At 37.1% G+C, this 18,643-nt stretch overlaps 1 protein-coding gene and 1 long non-coding RNA gene across 7 annotated transcripts in view; both read right to left on the minus strand.

The window, feature by feature from the left end:
• dlgap2a (discs, large (Drosophila) homolog-associated protein 2a) overlaps positions 1-14,635 on the minus strand; it is a 141,049-nt gene extending 126,414 nt beyond the window's left edge. For 4 of the 6 annotated variants that reach the window (XM_051869402.1, XM_051869401.1, XM_051869400.1 and 1 more), the window contains exon 1: positions 14,092-14,635. The gene's annotated coding sequence lies outside the window, so the exon portion shown is untranslated. The remainder of the gene's footprint in view (positions 1-14,091) is intronic. The other 2 variants (XM_051869405.1, XM_051869404.1) reach the window with 2 other exon arrangements.
• Positions 1-18,643, minus strand: part of LOC127499214 (uncharacterized) — a 216,726-nt gene that overhangs the window by 133,598 nt on the left and 64,485 nt on the right. The window lies entirely within an intron of this gene.

The raw sequence follows: 18,643 nt of genomic DNA on the forward strand, positions 1-18,643 counted from the left end.
TCTTCCTCTTCTCTAAAGCAGCCCAACATGGCCTTGCCCCCTTTGTTGCATGTTCTCGGGGGCAGGCTTTATGTAAATTTTAGGGTTAGTCACTAACCTGGGAAGAAGCTTGTTGTAGTCCCTACCAGCTGTTTGTTGTAGTCCTTAAACAGCAAAAATATCTCCCTTTGCATTAAACTTTGAGTGTTCTAACTTTGCAGATGCTGCTCAAACAGCAACATTACACAATAACTAAAGTTAAAAAAGTGATATCATAATCAACCACCCCTTTAAAGACTTTATGTATGCAGTAGATGATGGCAAATTACATCAAATACAACAAAAATGGACAGATAATATTTGCCAATATGGTAACAATATATTTTACATCCCTTATTATTAGGCTTATTATAGACTCGTAGTGAATTACGTCCAGAGATTTCCAATGTAAGATAAAGGCCAAAATAAAAAATACAACCAATACAACTGTAGATACAAGTGAAGTACTAAGACAGAGATACTAAGCTCATGTCACGAAATGTCATTATGTACACAGCAGTGAGAAAATTGCAGTGCTGTTAGAGGAAACCCATAAGTAGGCTATTTTAGTAGGTCAGTAAGTTCATCTTAAAAATTTAAGCCTGCTTTTAACTGTCATTGTCTGATTAGTGTTCTGAAAATGTAACCCAGTGCACAGCGAATCCATCACTCCTGTTTTTGACAGAGAAAGAGATAAGAGGTGGGATGTGTCACAAAATTAGTGTTTTTTAAATCACAAAGACTCCGAATTGTCTTTTGCAGATGAACAAAAAGAAAAAAGTTTTCTCTCAACACAAGAACTTCCTTAGGTTGTGACATGTTTATCTCCAACAAAGCTGAAAGCAGTGAGATATTTCCCCCCTCATGAGTGTGTCAGAATATGTCAACATCCTATTGTGAACTTTTCCCTAGAGTGACACAACATCCAGCAGATACAGAACGGCCCACAGCCAGGTCACACACACACTCCAATAAAATCAGCATCTGAAAAGATGCCAAAATAAGGCCGGTTTGATAATCAGAAATTACTTTAATACACAAGCATCCTATGACACATCAAACATTAGCTTGACTTTATCTGAAGCATTTCTGAACAGCTCAGGCTGATTTAATGGCATAATCAACAGTGTTACAAATGACACATGCACTAAACTAAAGAGTTAATCACTCTATCACGCTTTCCCGAGGATCTAACACGATCTATTTGGCCCTTGCAAGGTCAACAGAAAGCTGTCATCCACAGAGCCCCAGAGCCCTAATAAATGTCTCAATTTATCAGTCTTCAGCGTAACTGTGTGGGTGTGTATGTGCTCTCTGGAAGGCTGCAAGCTGCCGCTTCTCTCCGTCCGTTAGTATTTGCCTGTCTCATAAACATGGCCATGTGGCTCTCGCTGTGCTGCTGCTGCCCCACTCGGCAAACCACTCAGCCTCTTATTTCCCAGCATGCATCTGGCAGCCGTCACAAACTATCTCAGTGAGGGGGGCTCGGAGAGAGATGCCAGAATGCGAGCCAACTTGCTTGTCCTCCTGACTTTCACAAGGAGATACATTTATATATTTATGGTGTTAAACTCTTAGCACACAAATACATAATATTGGTTCAAAAGTGTCTGTGAGTGATGATGATGACAATGATGATGATGACTTCTCAGATGAAGACAGATTTGTAAACTCTCATAGCGGGCCTGGAATGAAGAAAGAGACAGCAGTTGTCAATAATTGTTATAAAATAAAATGTTTATGTGTGCAAAAAAAGGTTCTTACACAAAATTTATACTGGAACAGTATAAATAAATCACACATGAATGTATTGATAATAAGCAACACTCACATTGATTTATTCAAATGTTGATTAACCCGAATTATTCTAAATGAAGGAGCACGTATCTGCAGTCAATGTGCATAATACATGGCCAAATTCTTCTATATCTCCCCATAAGGCTTTCAGCACAACATGCACAGCCATTCATCACTCTTAAAAGAAAATCTTTACACTCTTGCCCCAACAAATACTCTTTACATAAGCCGGAGTGCAGGTGATTGCTGTCCCATCCCAGATTGACCTCTAATGGACATAATTTTTGAAAAAAGAAGTACTGTAGAGTCACTTAATTATTCAGTTTCTAAATAAAATAATATGTCATCGTAATAGCATATATTTCTGCTTAATACATTCAATGTTACTAAGCCACAAGTCTGTGATGTTTGTGTGCAGTTTTAGTTGGTTGGTTCAAAATTTTAGGGGGTTGGTAAGAGGTAATATTAAAAGTCTTTTATGCTCACCAAGGCTAAATACAGTAAAAATAGTAAATAGTGAAATAGTATTACAATTTAAAATAACTGTCTTCTATTTTATTTATATTTTTAAAATGTAATTTATTCCTGCAAATCCAGCAAAGCTGAATTTTCAGCATCATTACTCCAGTCTTCAGTGTCACATGATCCTTCAGAATTCAGTCTTAAATGCTGATTTAGTGCTCAAGAAACATTCCTTATTATTATCAATGTTGTAAACAGTTGTACTGCTTAATATTTGTTTGGAAACGGTGACATTTTTTTCAAGACTTATTTATGAATATATATATTCAAATCCTTTCAAAATAAAGTGCAAAGGTATAAGGCAAATCATGAAAATGTGACTTTTTCCATGTTTAAGTGCTATAATCAGGTCCCCGGTGCATCTACCAACCCAGAAAACGTGAAAAAGGACAGACCAAAAACTTTGTTTTGGTAAGCCTTTCTCGGCAAGCATGTGAAAAAACGATCCGTTCAGATTTCTCTCCCCTTGTGACGTATAAGGGGATCTTATTATAATATTACTGCTCCTTAATCTGTATGTTTCCACTCATGCGCTGCCATTTTGTTTTCGCAAGCGACAACAGTGTACCTGTCACACTGGTCTTGGAGTGCAGCTGTCCTGCACAGTTTAGTTACAACCCTGATCAAACACACTTGAACGTCTTCAGGATTACTAAAGCGAGTTAAGAGTTATTGAATGAGACCCAGTGAGAGTGGATCTATCATATCTGTTGAGGCATGTGTTGTCTCTGGAAATCAAATCAGATCGGAATCAAATTTTAGATGCTCTGAGAAAAAAAATAACATCAAGAATATAAAAAGTAAATCAGTCATAAGAGTAAATGCCTTGGGAAAAGTGGTATTCACAGAGAAAGTCCAAAATATCCCCCCATGCGAAGAAAAACCGACTCAATATTTAAACAAAACATACTTGTCAGTTTGACTAATTTTAAAAAAAAGTCTATACCTCGGTTTAGTTGGGCTCCTGCAGCCTTTATTGGCTGAAGGATATGTGTGGTATCTGTCAGGAGTTAGTAAGCAGCAATAAAGCACAAGAGTAGGGAACTTCATCTATCTTGTTTACTCATTTCACTTCCATTCTCCACATATCACGCCTAAGTAACATACAGTAGTCCATTAACTACAGTAACTAGGCTTCCAAACATCACGTTTAGGTCTAGTAGTATGAGAGTGTGTGTAGTGAGCACTGTGTTCTCAGCCAGAGTTGTTGGTGTGCATGGAAATGCAGTGAGATGGGAAGCATTCCATGTCTTTCCATCACTAAGAACGTATGTACCCATGAACGTATGTTGTCTTTTGGCAACAGTGAGAGGATCAGTAAACTTTCTGTGTCCCTTAGGAACACGCAAGGGGTTCCGTACCCTTACTTTATCCCCCTCCTGTAAATAAAGAGCGTGAGCACCCTGCTTAGCATCGGTGTAGTTTTTCATTTTGTGCTGCAGCCGCGTAACCCTCATGTCAGTTGGCGGGCGCACATGAGCAGATGGCAAAATAGACAGCCTTGTGTGCATTTTGCCTGTCATAGAGGAGCTGAAAGAGTGAAGTACCAGTTGCAGCATGTGGAGTGGCATGGTACACCTGCAAGAAGTCAGTTACCACAGGTTTCCAGGGCTTATGTTGTTGGATAGCCATTTGGACAGAGTGTTTGAGCACACCTCTCTACAGTACCATTAGCTGCCGGGTAGTAGAGAGAGGAACGATGGTGGCGAATATTCCTTTCTTCCATAAAAGCAGCAGATTTAATCTGAAGACCATTATCAGTAACAATACTCTCAATGTATTGCCATGGTGGCTGAAGACTGATGACAGAAACGAAACCACAGAATCCATAGTGGCAGTGTGAGTAAAGGAGACCTCAGGCCATTTATTGTAATAATCCGTTATAATGATATAGCAAACTTGCAGTCGGATACAGTGTCAAATGGCCCGAATATGTCCACAGCCACTTTCTGCCATGGTCCATCTGGCAGCGGCACCAGCTGAGGAGGAGCAGGATGTGACTTGATAGTTTTTTCATTGAGCTGACACACATGGCAGGAACATACAACATCATGAACTTGAGCATCCATCCCTGGCCACCAATAGAAATCACAAAGGCGTTGTTTGGTTCTCAACACTCCCTGATGTCCTTTGTGCGCTATGGAGAACAGCACAGATCAAAGAGCAGGTGCAATCGGCAGTGAGCCTCGGAAGACGAAGTTGTCCTTCACAGAGAGTTCCAGTCACAGTTTATAGTACAGCAACAACTCAACGTCCAGTCCCTTGGGTGAAGGAAGCCAACCATTAGAAATCTGTGTATGAAGTTTGGTTAGAGCAGGACAACAAGCACATGTAGCATCAACATCAGCAGCAGAAGGAGAATTACAGGCGGCTGACTCCTCATCAACAGGAGCTGGAGCAACAGCATTATCTACAGGAGAAGCAGGTAAGGGCAAAAGTGACAGATAATCAGCAGTGTAATTTTGAGTCAACTGTACATGATTCATCAGGAAGATGATCCTCTGGTGAAACAGTATGACCTAAGAACAGTAGGCTGGTTTGCCGGAAGCGGCACTTGTCTTTAGTGAGCTACAAGCCAGCAGCTTTTAGTCGTTGTAACACCGCTTGAACTGCTTTGTCATGCATAGACATGTCACGTCTGTGGATGATAATGTCATCCAGGTGATTTTCAACCCCTGACAAGCCAGTCAGAATGATGGTCATCATCCTCTGAAATGCTGCAGGCGCTGAAGCCAATCCATAAGGAACACAACAAAACGGAACAGTCCGTCATGAGTAATAAAGGCTGTGAGGTCATGACTGTTTTTAGCACATCCAAACTCAGTTGACTCAGCAACAGTGCACTGAAAGACTGGCACAGGAGAAGCAGGCACAGGAAGTGCATTAGGAGGCAGGACTTGGTGTTTTTCAGTCCTCACATGCAGTACAGACATTAGATCCCTCCCCGTGTGTGGTGTCCCTTTGTTCACAATGAAGAACGTAGGAACTGAATGGTCATGTATGGAAACGTTCGCCAACCATTGGAATTTGGGCTTTTGAATACGTCACAAGCCTTTGTGGATTCAAGTGGCTACAGATTCAATCTGGCTTGCTATCGTAACAGCTCTGTCCAGTGTGAGATCGGTTTCTAGTAAAAGTCTCTCACGTATTGGTGGGCTAAGCACATTCACTACTAACTGAGTGCGAATCATTTCTTCACTACAGGCACCAAACTCACATGAAACAACAAGCTCTCGCAAAGCAACAACGTACTGTCTCGTGAGGTGCCTAAGAGCGTTTTACAGAAGGCGTGGCCTTCAGCTACTATGTTAGCTTTTGACACGAAGTAGGCTTTCAATGCATCCTCTGCATCCTTATATGTCGTAGCTGTGTTAGGCAATGAGTAGAATATCCACTGTCCCTCTGTGCCAAGGCAGTGAAGCAGTACAACTCTCCGTCGGCCAGGCATGCCCTGTAGCATCAATAACCCGTAGATAATTTTCCAATATCTGCAGCCATGTGCTGAATGGCATAGCAGGCTCACCGGGACAAGGCAGGACAAAAACACGGAAAAAGGCACATTAGCAACAGCCATCTTTGAAACCAACTATAGCGAGAAAAAATGCCTAATCCTCGTCGCCAATTTGTGGTATGGCAGGAGTTCATCCACCTTGTTTACTCATTTCATTTCCATTCTCCACACATCATGTCACCACACAATACTTCAAAATAGTAGTCCAATTCACTTACAACAATATGCTTGTCTACAAAACTGTGTGGGACAATTTTCTTTATTGCTCTGAAGCATGTCAAATAACTCTTTTCTTGCTACCTGAGTTTACACTGACAGAAGAGAAATTGTATTATAGCCGGACTCTGAGTGTGACAAAGAACATTTTCAGGAAAAACTATGAGATGGAGATGGCATTTACTTTATTCTTACTCTTGAGGTGTCAAACAGCAATCTTTTGTGCCCGAACACTTCAGTATACTGAAAGTAGTGTATATTACTGTGGTCTAAAATGTAGCTCGTGTTCCAATATGAATAGGATCAGATTACCAGTATAAGGCCAAGACCATTACAGACATTGATTGCTTCAACAGTATTATATGGATATGGTGTTTTACTCCATTTACAGTATGTCTCACAAGCTTTATATATAATCAGCCAGTGTTTGTGTGTTAAAGACCATTTGGAGTCCTTTGGGGCCCTGGAAAATGTGTATTTACTCTACATAGATTTTCAACCAACAATCACATGGTGTCTCTTAATAGAACATATGTTAGTGCCTCCATCACTAAATATATTATATCGGTTACACTTTATTTTAAGATGTTTGTGTTACAGTATGATTAGACATATAAATAATTATAATTACCTACATGTACTCACATTAGGGTTAGGATTAGGGTTTAGTTTAGGGTTAGTTGCATGTAATTATGCATAATTTATTGTTTTTACTACAGCAACTACATGTAACATGTAACAAGATATGTAAAGTATTACCATTATGTCCACTGGTATGTCCAAATACTGTGTGTTATTAATGGACTACAGATCGTAATAAAAAGGGTCTTTAGTGTACTGTAATTACAACAATTTAAGTGTAACATTCTAAGCCAGTGGGCTAAGGGAGAGATAATTGGTATATTATCAACTCGTTAAGCTCAGAGCTTGTTAAAGCCCATGAAATCAATTGACAAGCACAGATTTTCTTAATTTGTTGATGCATTTCCTATTAAAACAAGAGGTTGGGTATTTTCATAATAGAAATTAAAAATAAAAATACTAGAATTAAAATTAATACGCTTGGCCTTCAGGGAGCCATTCTGAATTGAAATGAGAATCCTATTTAAATTCCAATACAATTCCTGAATTTAATTTAAACTAGGGATGCACATATGTATAGACCAATAATCAGTATCAGAAAGATACTGTACAACTTAATCAAATATATCTCATTTAATTACTCAATTAGTGTTTCAGTCACAGAACGACGTCAATAAAGCAGCCTGTGAACAACATCACTTAATGTTACATTTACCTCAGGAAAGTCATCCAGTGTTTAAAGTTTGTTAGTTAGTTAGCTAGCTAAAAAAAACACTATAGAGGAGATTATTTACTGTTAATTATTTATGTATGTTTGAATAAATCTTTCATGAAGACAAAGTTTTATGGAAACTACCTTATGTGGAGTTTTGTATACAACTGTTTTTATTTGAGTGTGATTCTTATTTCTGAAAATAAATAGCAGTTGAATATAGCTTGGGTTTTGTTGTTAATTTTAACTGTTAATATTAAAGTTATGTAGCAAATGAGAGTGTTCCGTTTAGTTCACAACATTAGTTGGGAGAGATTTTTTTTTCCTTAACATAATTCTACCTGAAATATTTACAAATGAATCAATATTGAATCAAATTGTGTAATGCCGTAAACCGTGATATTTTCAGAAATTGTTATCATACCGTCTATAGCATTCAATTGCAAATTAAATAGCAAATAGCATTCAAATTCAAATACAGAAATTTTGTATCATTGCATCCCTATTTTTAACTGAGGTAGAAAAAGGGTAGAGAATTGGAATTTGAATGTAAGGAAGTAGAACAGAAAAAAATCATAACTGTTATTTTTAACAAGAAAAGCAAAGTTTATCAAGGCAAACCTTGAATTTTGGCTTCAAAGGCCTTGTTTAGATGGATGGATGGATGGATGGATGGAAAAGCTAGACTAAAAATGGACTTTTGCACCAGCTGAAATACTTTACAATGTATTATGCTTGCCTGTTTTGATGACCGAAAGTGAATGTTTATCTGAAGCTAAAAGCAGTCACATACTGTATGTGCTTTTTCTATTTAAACGTAAAATCACAACACCGTATAATATCAAATCATGAGAGAGAAAAACTCAAAATAATAAGAGCTCTTACACAGATTCATTTGAGAGTCAAAAAAGCACTCCGAATACATCAGAATATTAAATCACAGCATGTTAAGTTCAGTGATTTTCAGACAGCCGTGCTTCTGGCACGCACAAACAAAATGTAGGCCAATTAAGCCCCCAAAATCCATTCTGATTCTGAAGTTCTGCTTACGGCAACATACAGTACTGAAGTCCAATTTTTTGCTACATTCAACAAAGCAACTTCCTCTAAACTACATTGAATGCCCTCGTCAGTGCCCCATCATCCTTTACTCTCTGGGTGCTGTCTGGTGGATTCACAGTGTGCCAGTGAGAGGATGAAGAGAGCGCGGGGGCGTATAAGTGCCAGTGAATATCCCAATGAGAATCTGAAAAATAAAACAGTAGAGGCCACAGACATCTATCACCTTTTATGCAGTAAAGTCGCTGTTTTCTAAAGGCATAATTAATGTGTTTCTATTGTACAATCATTTAAATGGCGGCTGCCATAAACTTGATTCTAAACACATTCATTCTTTCACGGGATTACATTTATTCAAACATGCACTGCCATTCAAAAGTTTGGGATCGGTAATATTTTTTAATGTTTTTTATTAATGTTTTTTAAAAGAAGGCTCAATTTATTTGATCAGAAATACAGTAACAACTGTAATATTATGAAATATTATTAGAAATTTAAAATAACTATGATGGAAAAGCTGAATCAGCTTCATTACTCCAGTCTTCAGTGTCACATGATCCTTCAGAAATCATTTTAATATGCTGATTTGATGCTCAAGAAACATTTCTTATTGTTATCAATGTTGAAAACAGTTGTGCTGCTTAATATTTTTTGGAAAACATGAAACATTAAAAGTTTCATGATTCTTTGATGTATATGAAGTTAATAAGAACAGCATTTATTTGAACTAGAAATTTTTGTAACAATGTAAAAAAAAAAAAAATTTTGATCAATTTAATGTAACTTTTTTGTGCATATATGTAACAATATATTTACACTTTTAGAAATATACACTTCAGTGAAGTTTAAAAGCTTTTAACAAATAACAAAGTTTACTTTTTCCCAAAAATGGCCCATTGCAACTCATTTAGATGAAGCACATCACATATTAGCTATTACTTTTTTTTTCCTACTTTATATAACCTGCATTCATCGTAGTATTACATAATCAGAAAGATCCTGCTTGTTTAAAATGTATTTTTCTTTTCTATTTAATCTTCTCTTTCTGGGTGAAAAGATATGCGAGGTCATGTCACAGTGTTGTCAAGCTAATGCTAATGCTAATGCTACAGGGTGAATGAGAGATTTTCCTGCTTCATTAGTCGCCCCGTAGGACCGAGAGATTATACACAGAAAAACAAGCTCCTGTCTCTGCACACACCCACCCACACACATCTCTCTCCCTCTCTTCTCCAATGTGCGCATGGATGTGTGACTTTCCCACCCACTCTTTCGCTCTGTCTCTCTGTCACCTCCTCTTCTCTCTGCATGGAAGAGAAAGAGTTTGGCTTGCAGCATCTCTCAGATGCACATACAGCACATGCTGATACACACACACATGCATCTAGAGAAACACTCCTCTGCCCCGTTCATGCACACACCCACACACACCAGTATGCGGTAAGTCCTAAGAAGTAAGATCGCCACTCGGCACGTATGCAGAACCATGCGAGAATCGCAGACTCTGCTGCCTAGCTACGTCTCCATGGCAACAAGAGCAGCACAGCCCTGTGTAAAACCGTCAAATAACAGGAATGTAATCCTCACTAGAGAGAGAGAGTAAGAGAAAGTAAGATATAAAAAATAGTTTTTCCTTATCTTAGAGCAGAATTGATTACTCTAGTCATTGTGGGAGACGGACCTGTCCTAACCTATCCCCCTTCCTCTCTTTTGCGAGTGCTTTCAAGCCCTCTCTTCTTCTTTTTTCCTCGCGCTATTCACTCTTTAACTCACTTTCTCGCAGCACAGTTACAGTAAAGTGACGTCCTTGAGGAGGCAGATTCCATCAATTCTAAGAGTGTTTTTAAACGGAGCCTCAAAAAGAGCTTTTCAGACAACATTCTGTTCCCACAGCTCTCGTGTGCGTCAGAACTTCGACTCATCACCTGCTTTTGGTCAACCTCTCTTCCTCCTCGCACCATTTCTGCAGAAGAAGTCTGCGGGAGCCTGAGCGAGTTTGGGCGTATTTCTTTTACACCATCAAAGCGTCCTGCTGTGCTTCTGTTGTCTTAGACCCTTGATTTTAAAGGGATAGTTCAGCCAAAAATGAAAATTCTGTCATCATTTACTCACACTTATGTCATTCCAAACCTGTTTGACTTTCTTTTTTTCTGTGAAGTGTAAAAGGAAAAATCTTGTATTGCCATGTATTGGCTAATATTTGCTTCAAAAGTGAATGGGGAATTGGGGAATTGGAAATGGCAAAAAAGCACCATAAAGTTTCAGACTTATTCTAATTTCATTTTAATTCTTTACAATGAATGTTATTATTCTAGGGATGCACAAATATTAAAATTTTAATATATAGCCATAGCTATTTTCATGCTATGGCTGATAACTGATAAATGAACGATATTAAAAATTGTATTTCATCTAAGTGAATTAAAAATAAAACACTAAAACTGAACTAAATTTTAAATGCTACAAGTGAATTTAGACATCTCAACATTATACTGTACAGTATGAAAAATGGATATTCATTTTGAGATTAGCTAAAGATTAAATTTAACAGTGCTATTAAATTATAAGTGTTTTACAGATTGACTTTAAGTAAGAATTAGATGATGGCAAAAGTGGAAATGAGCATAAACAATTATATATCCAATTGGCAATCTAATACTGATAGATAACATTTCAATATTTTTACTTTTGTGTTCCACAGAAGAAAGAAAGTCATGCAATTTTTCAGACATGAGGATGAGTAAATCATAACAAAATTTTAATTTGGGGGTGAACGATACCTTTAACATCACTATGATATTGTGTTCTAAATCAAAAGATACATTGGGTTTATATTACCTACACAAAAACAAGAAAACAGTCATAAAATAAGGGCAATATTTAAATTCAAGTTGGTGTAAAACGGCCACAGTACTGAAGTGATCAGTCTTACTGTAACCTGTTGCATCGCTTTGCTTTGCTTTGCTTTCATTCATCATTTAATTGTTTTTAACATAAAGTGGCATCAAAAGTGAGCTGGATTCAGTGACTGCAATCCCACTTTTTAATTGGTTCTCATAAAGTCTGATTCCCTCATGCATTATTGCGACTGGATGGCATGTGTGACACATCACTGAGAGTGAGACACACTTATCCATTAATAATGATGTGCTTGAGGACACTGGGATGTGACAGAGAATAAACACTGTGTGTATGTGTGTGTGTAAGAATTTTTTAACGTTCTTTTATATATATATTTATAAAACTATGTTATATATATAAGAATGTTAAAATTACGTTAGGTTCCTGTGACGGGTAGGTTTTAAGATTTTAAGTCTTTTAAGATTTTGTCAAACATTCTTATATATGATTTTTAAGATGTTGTCTTTGTGGGGTCAGACTAAAGGACGCCACAAAGTCGTAAATTCCGCATCTTACTATCTTAGTGGGGTCATTTGGACCCTACAAAGTAGTATAAACAAGGATGTGTGTGTGTGTGTGTGTGTGTGTGTGTGTGTGTGTGTGTGTGTGTGTGTGTGTGTGTGTGTGTGCGCGTGTGTCAAAATGTCCCCACAAAGATGGCAGTATCTGAAATCCTTGTACTTGTGGGGACATTTTGATCCCCATGAGGAAAACAGCTTATATATCATACTAGGTAATGGTTTTTGAAAATGTAAAAATGCTGAAAGTTTTCTGTGATTGGGTAGGGTTAGGGGATAGAAAATATAGTGTGTGTGTGTGTGTGTGTGTGTGTGTGTGTGTGTGTGTGTGTGTGTGTGTGTGTGTGTGTGTGTGTGTGTCTATGGGTGTGTGTACTAATATAGTTCTGGATACTAGAAAAGTCTGATAATAGCCATGAAGTACTAAATATGCTTACTAAATATATATTATAATGTATCCTATTGGTAACATCAAAACAGCATGTGAAAGTGGTGAGACCAAAATATTTTTAATACACACATATCAGTGCAAAAAAAAAAAAAAAAAAAATCCTAAACAGTAAAAAGTAGTTTTTTTTTCTGTTTTCTAGTAAAAATAACTAAACATCTTTAAAATAAGATAAAACTGTTTAAAAAAAATAACTTGTATGATACTTGTTTTCAGAGAATATTAGAATATTCTTATATATATATATATATATATATATATATACACATATAAAGTATTTTTACTTACTCCTTGTTTTAAGCATAAAGCTCACTAAATGCAGAAAACAAGAAAATAAAGAAAAAGTAGATAATTTAATAATTATTTTACGTAATAAATAGTTAAATAACTTTGGGATATATAATAAAAATAGAATAAAAAATAAAAAAGTAAAATTTAAAAAATATATATATTTTTTTAAATAAAGTAGGTTTATCTTGATTTAAAAACTTTTCCACTGGAAAACAACAGAAAAAAACCTGATTAAAGAAGTGAATCATACCCTATTTTAGGAAGTACTTTTGCTGTTGTATGCTGTAAGGACCTCTGAAATAACTGAAATTATTTGGCGAAAGTAATATGGAACTGTAATGCTTTCAAGACCTGGAACTACTTTAGATGTGCATTTCCTTAAAAATAGTTGCACCTTAAAATGTTTGCCATCCAATCAGATTCAAGCATTCAACAGCCCCATAGTATAATATCTATAATCACCATAAACACACACACACACACACACACACACACACACACACACACACACTGCAGTTCAGAGCAATCCAGTGATGAATAAATCTGTCTTTGCCACTTGATCAAATTTATGACAACTCATACTGAGACCCATCTGAATTCCCCAGTCATCATATCTATGTTTGAGTGACAGAACTACAGAGACTACAGAGTGTGTATATATGTGTGTGTGTGTGTGTGTGTGTGTGTGTGTGCGTGACACCTAAAGAGAGAGGAGAGGAGGGGGAATGCACTGCAGGAGCAAGTGTTTAGACCTGCAGTGCTTCCTCTTTCATTCCCTCTCTGTCTCTCTGCTGATATATATGCTAGGACATTGACAGAAAGTGCAGTAAATCCTCTAAGGGCAATGGCCAGGAGCAGACACACACACAAACAGACACACACATACAAAAAAAGTCCCTTTTGAGTGAGGTTCATCTCTGGTTATTAGCATAGATCCACTTAATATGTGTCAGTAATGGGAGAACGGACTGGCTTATGAAATATCTCTCTTATTTTATACACACTTGCACCCACAAACTCAAAGATGTGCTTCCCAGAAGTCCATTCACCCACACACGGATGAAGTCTTGAGGCCAATATATATGAATAAACTCCTCACCCACGGCTCAGAGTCTGTTACGTGACCCTGTGGAGGACGCCCCTCTTTCACGACCCAAAACTGCTTACATAAAGTCACAGAACCCACTCCCAGAATGCCCTAAAATAGGCTCATGAGTCTAAAAGCATCAGAATTTCCCATTCAAGACTGGCAGAAAGCGCAAGTATTCTACACTCAGACCAAATGGGGTACGACAGAAACATGTGAGAACTACAAAAGCAGCACTTTCTGCTGAAATAACTGTCATATACATCACAAGTCCTGTTTCTGAACATCTAGCGTCCCAAACAAGCTGCCCACCAACCCTACAAGTCCCGAACCTGTTCAGGAAGATGATCTCTTCTAAACGAGCGCAAGTGTTTAGGAGCCCCTGATGCCTGAACGTGAGATCAGATGAAGGGACTCACGTCTGCCTACCTGTCAGGTGACGAACGAGTCCGTTTGGCTGTGTTCAACTCGATCACAGACAGGCACACGGTCATGGGTGTGGAGAGCTCTCACTCTTTCTGTTTGACTCACTGCAGTACGCTTTGCTCTTCTGTCACACACATAGTGTCATCCTTTCCCCTCGATCCGTCCTCTTTCATTCAGGCACTCCAAGCATGATTTAAAAAAAACGTGAAGAAAAATGAAAAAAGGCAGGGAGGATGCAATGCCCTCCACAGAGAAGTAGCAGTTGGCTGAGCGAAGCGCTCTCTACTGCAGCACAGCGCAGGAGACACACACACACGCTCCACACACGCTCTGACTGATCTACTGAAACACAGCCACACTGAAAACCTGGAGATGGAGTCTAGGAATGGTGGCCAGGATCTTTGGTTCTCGTTTAATTTGATTTGGTTCCTCCCCTCCCATCTTTCTCCTTTTGTTAGACAGCACTATAATTTTATGCCCACTGAAGACCTGTCTCACTCTTTCTTTTTCTTCCTAAATGTGACCGTTCCCTCTGAGAGCAAACCACAAGTGACATCGCTTCCATCCTAGTCCAAACATGGGCAACTTCCTAAACTCGAGTGTCATGATAACATTCGGAAAGGGGGCGTTTTGAGGGATGAGAGTTGGAGCCAGTAGCTGTGCCACTGAACATGAAAGAAAAACAGCTGAACGGAGAAATACATTTAGACCGGATTTGGTGTCCGACGGGGGCAGTTTACAGTATTGCGGCGGCCAAAGACATGAAGATGACAAACAATTCATAAATTAGGGATCTGCCAATACAAATGATTAAGCAATGAATCACAATTGTATTTCTCACTATATGACATTGATATTGAACACGCAATAATAATTGAACAAATAAATTGTTGCGTCAATGATTTATTTGTTCAATTAATCTTGCGTGTTCAATTATTAATGTTTCAATTATTAAATTATTTTCTATGGCTCAGTGAATGAAGATGCAGGCTGTCAAAATGAATGAAAGATTCCAAATGTCATTTAAACTATATGAAACAAACAGTTTTTAAATTTTAATTTTTTTAAAAGGAAACAACATGGCATGAAAAGAAAAAAATATTTAACATTCTATTTCATGGCCACTAACAGAGAATTTCTGACATTTAATTTGTGACATTGATCCTCTGTACAAATATTCAGACATTCTTGCTTCTACACAAGAACATTTTTGTAAAATTATACCAATTATATTATTATTTCAATACCAACTGATATCAAAAAGCTGACAATTATTTTCATGTTATGGCCGATAATCGATAAATTCTTGATATTAACATTTATTTTATTTTGTCTAAATAAATTTAAAAGAAAACACTTAAAAATATAATTCTATATTTTTTGTTTATATTTAATTAATATAATAAAGTGAATTTAGATATCACAATATTATAATGTACACTATGAAAAACAGATATTCATTTTATGATTTACTAGAGATTACATTTAACAGTGTTATTATTATTATTATTTATAAGTGTTTTTAAAGATTACCTTTAAGAGAGCGTTAGATGATGGCAAACTAATCCAAATGTAAAAATTGGGAAAATTAGCATGAAAAATTTATCTAATATATACCAATATATTAAAAAAAAACTCTCAATATATCATGCAACACTAATTTTGTGGAGTTCAATTAAATTTGAACGTTGGTGACATACCAAATACTTACAGATTCCGAGCTTTTCACTCAGTGTTATCATGATATTATCAATTTTATTGCAAAACAATACATATTAAAGCGATTTTTGAAAAATGCTGCTGAAAGTGGATTGGACCAAGCACCACAGTTGTAGCCAATCAGAAGTAAGGGGTGTATACACTCATTAGGGGGGAGGTGCCTGTGTTGCATAGTATGTTTGTGAATTTGGGGTAGAGCTATCAAGAGAAGGGTATGGTCCTTTTGGTTATGGGCGTGTTTGTTTTGGTGATTTCAAATATCAACAGCGTTTCTCAGAAATTGCTTACTGCACCTTTAATTAAAAGAAAATTCAAAATAGAAGCATTCTTACTGGTGGTCTTGGACTTTTAGACCCCACTGTAAATGGACCACAAATGGCTTTAAACACTGTGCAAGTTCCATTGATTAAACACACACACACACACCCACGCACTCCTCAAGGCTTCCTTTCATGATTAAAAGTGAGTGACAGTTAAAGTGACTGACGACCTGCCAATCCAAGCATGTGCTCGGGCCAAGAGAGCAGCGTGTGCTGTTAACATGCAAATGTAGCAACCAAGGCCATATTTATAATCTGAATCTGCTCTCTCTGCAGGCTTGACTTAGCACACTGATCCAAACTCATCCTGGGACTATAAATTATAACAGGAAGAAAAAGCAGTGGATTATTTTGAGTATGTAGTGCATTTTAAAGATCAGAAAGACGACCTGAACCAGATCAGCCACCTGTCACTAGCATGAGACTTACTGATTAAACATCGAAATACATCAATGAAAACATTGCTCTCTATCAAAAAGCTTATTTGTTTATTCAATACGCATTGAAATATTTATTTAGAGCACCAACAACTCCACATTAATAGTACGAAGTTATTGGACTCTAGGTGTTCCTACTCAATAACAGTATTTAACCATGTCAGGAGGTAGATCACATGACCTCTACAGTTTTCACTCTTATTGGGAGTAGCTGCATTCACTGTGTCATTGTTCAGTTGCATAAAATTAAACTCAACGTTACTTGTTGCTCATTAAAGTTCAGGTAGAATAGGAGTGCTGTTTGGTAGACAGACCATTTTTAGTAGAGGAGTGGTAGAGGAGGGTTAGTAGAGATTTGTCATTAGAAAAGCATTAGAAGAGGAGTGATAAGATTTTTCTGCTGATTTTAAATCTTAAAAACATTTACATAATCGTTTATTAATCAAAGGGTGTTGGTGCACGCAACTGTGTCTGTCAGCGGGTGAGCATTAACAGCCCCGCCAACTCAATTCCCTGCTGAGTTAATAGCCCTACCAACTCTATTCACAGCCTCTGAGAACAACCAACTAGTTCTGTGTGCAATTCAGAAGTGGACTGAGAATATTTTTAAGTTTTAATCCAATTCCTGAATCTGAATTGAATTTGAATTGGCATAGTAAATCAGAACCAGAATAAAATAGTAGAATTAAAATTAATTCAAAGAAATTCATAAACTGTAACCACAATAAGTGTAAATTTTAACAAGAAAAAGGAAAGTTTGTCGACAAACTTTGAAAATTGGCAAGCCTTGTTTGAAAGTTTTGGTTTGAAGGTTTATAGCCATTTATAGTCCTTATAGACAGACAGACAAGTTTATAAAGAACATTTAAAGGGGTACTTAACCACTGGCAAAATAGGCTTCCAATAAAACTTGGCTGCCTAAATCGTTGCTACCTGACTAGAAAAAAAAAGGATGTTGTTTTCCTTTTTGCCAAATAGGTAGGAAAACTTCAACACCCATAATGCATTGGGCATGTTGCCATCCAAGGCCACTCCCACCAGTCTCCTATGGATACGCTTACCAGAGTAAAATACCGTCTTGCTTTAGTAGGAAATACTTCTTAGCAAACTTTTAGTCTTAATGATGTTGACTTGTTTTGTTCCCCTGTGCAAGAATTCAAAGAGTAAACTTTTAGCAGGAGTAAATTACTTTCAGTTTCCAGTGAAGGATCCAACACGTTGTAGACAATGGATAAAGGCTGCAAAGAATCGTAAATACAGAGAGAACGGTGGGATGGAAAATCTGACCTCCGATTCAAACTTCAAACTTCAACTTAAAGGCACATACCACAAACTCAATACATCTGTTAATCCATCATGGAATCATTTTGCTGGGGTTTATCTAATTTAAATGATCAATAAATCTGTCTGTGTTAATTGAGAGTATATCTTTTTCTTATTGTAGCAGGCAAGCCCAAAGGAACAAATACACATCACACACCTTCACAGAGCAAAGTCACTCTATGAATTGCATCCTAATTCGGTCTATTACAATTCTTCACGTTTGCATAGCACAGCTGCTCAAAGTTTCACATTGATTTTCTGCCAAAAAATGGGACATTGAAGTACACGACCAGAAATCTGTAAGAAATGTCAGTGACAACATTTGATTAGTCTGGCTTTGTTTTGATTTTTTGGCAAATGTATTTCAGTTTGAATGGTTAGATTGGATTTCAAGTAGTTTTCTCACCATTCGGGACATGATGTGACTAACTTCATACACGAAGTGACATAGTGCTACAGCTGAGTCTGAATTCACTCATACACTTTTTCACATAAAAAGTTGAGTAGTTTGCATCACTAAATATATTACAGTCAGTCGCTTAACATTTCTTTCATGAAACAGTTGTCTAATACTTACATTGACTTACAGCTTTCCATTAACTCTTGTTGCATTGTGACAGTGACATTAAGACAGTAAGACTTGCCTTCTTTGATTTGATTGGCCATCTGGATCATTTTAAAATTGTCGAGCGCTGTTAGACCTCTAAGGCAAAGCCTTTAATCAGCAAAAAATTTAACTTTTAAAACTTTTGTCAT

This window comes from Ctenopharyngodon idella, chromosome 17, assembly GCF_019924925.1.
Source record: "Ctenopharyngodon idella isolate HZGC_01 chromosome 17, HZGC01, whole genome shotgun sequence".
Lineage (NCBI taxonomy): Eukaryota > Metazoa > Chordata > Actinopteri > Cypriniformes > Xenocyprididae > Ctenopharyngodon > Ctenopharyngodon idella.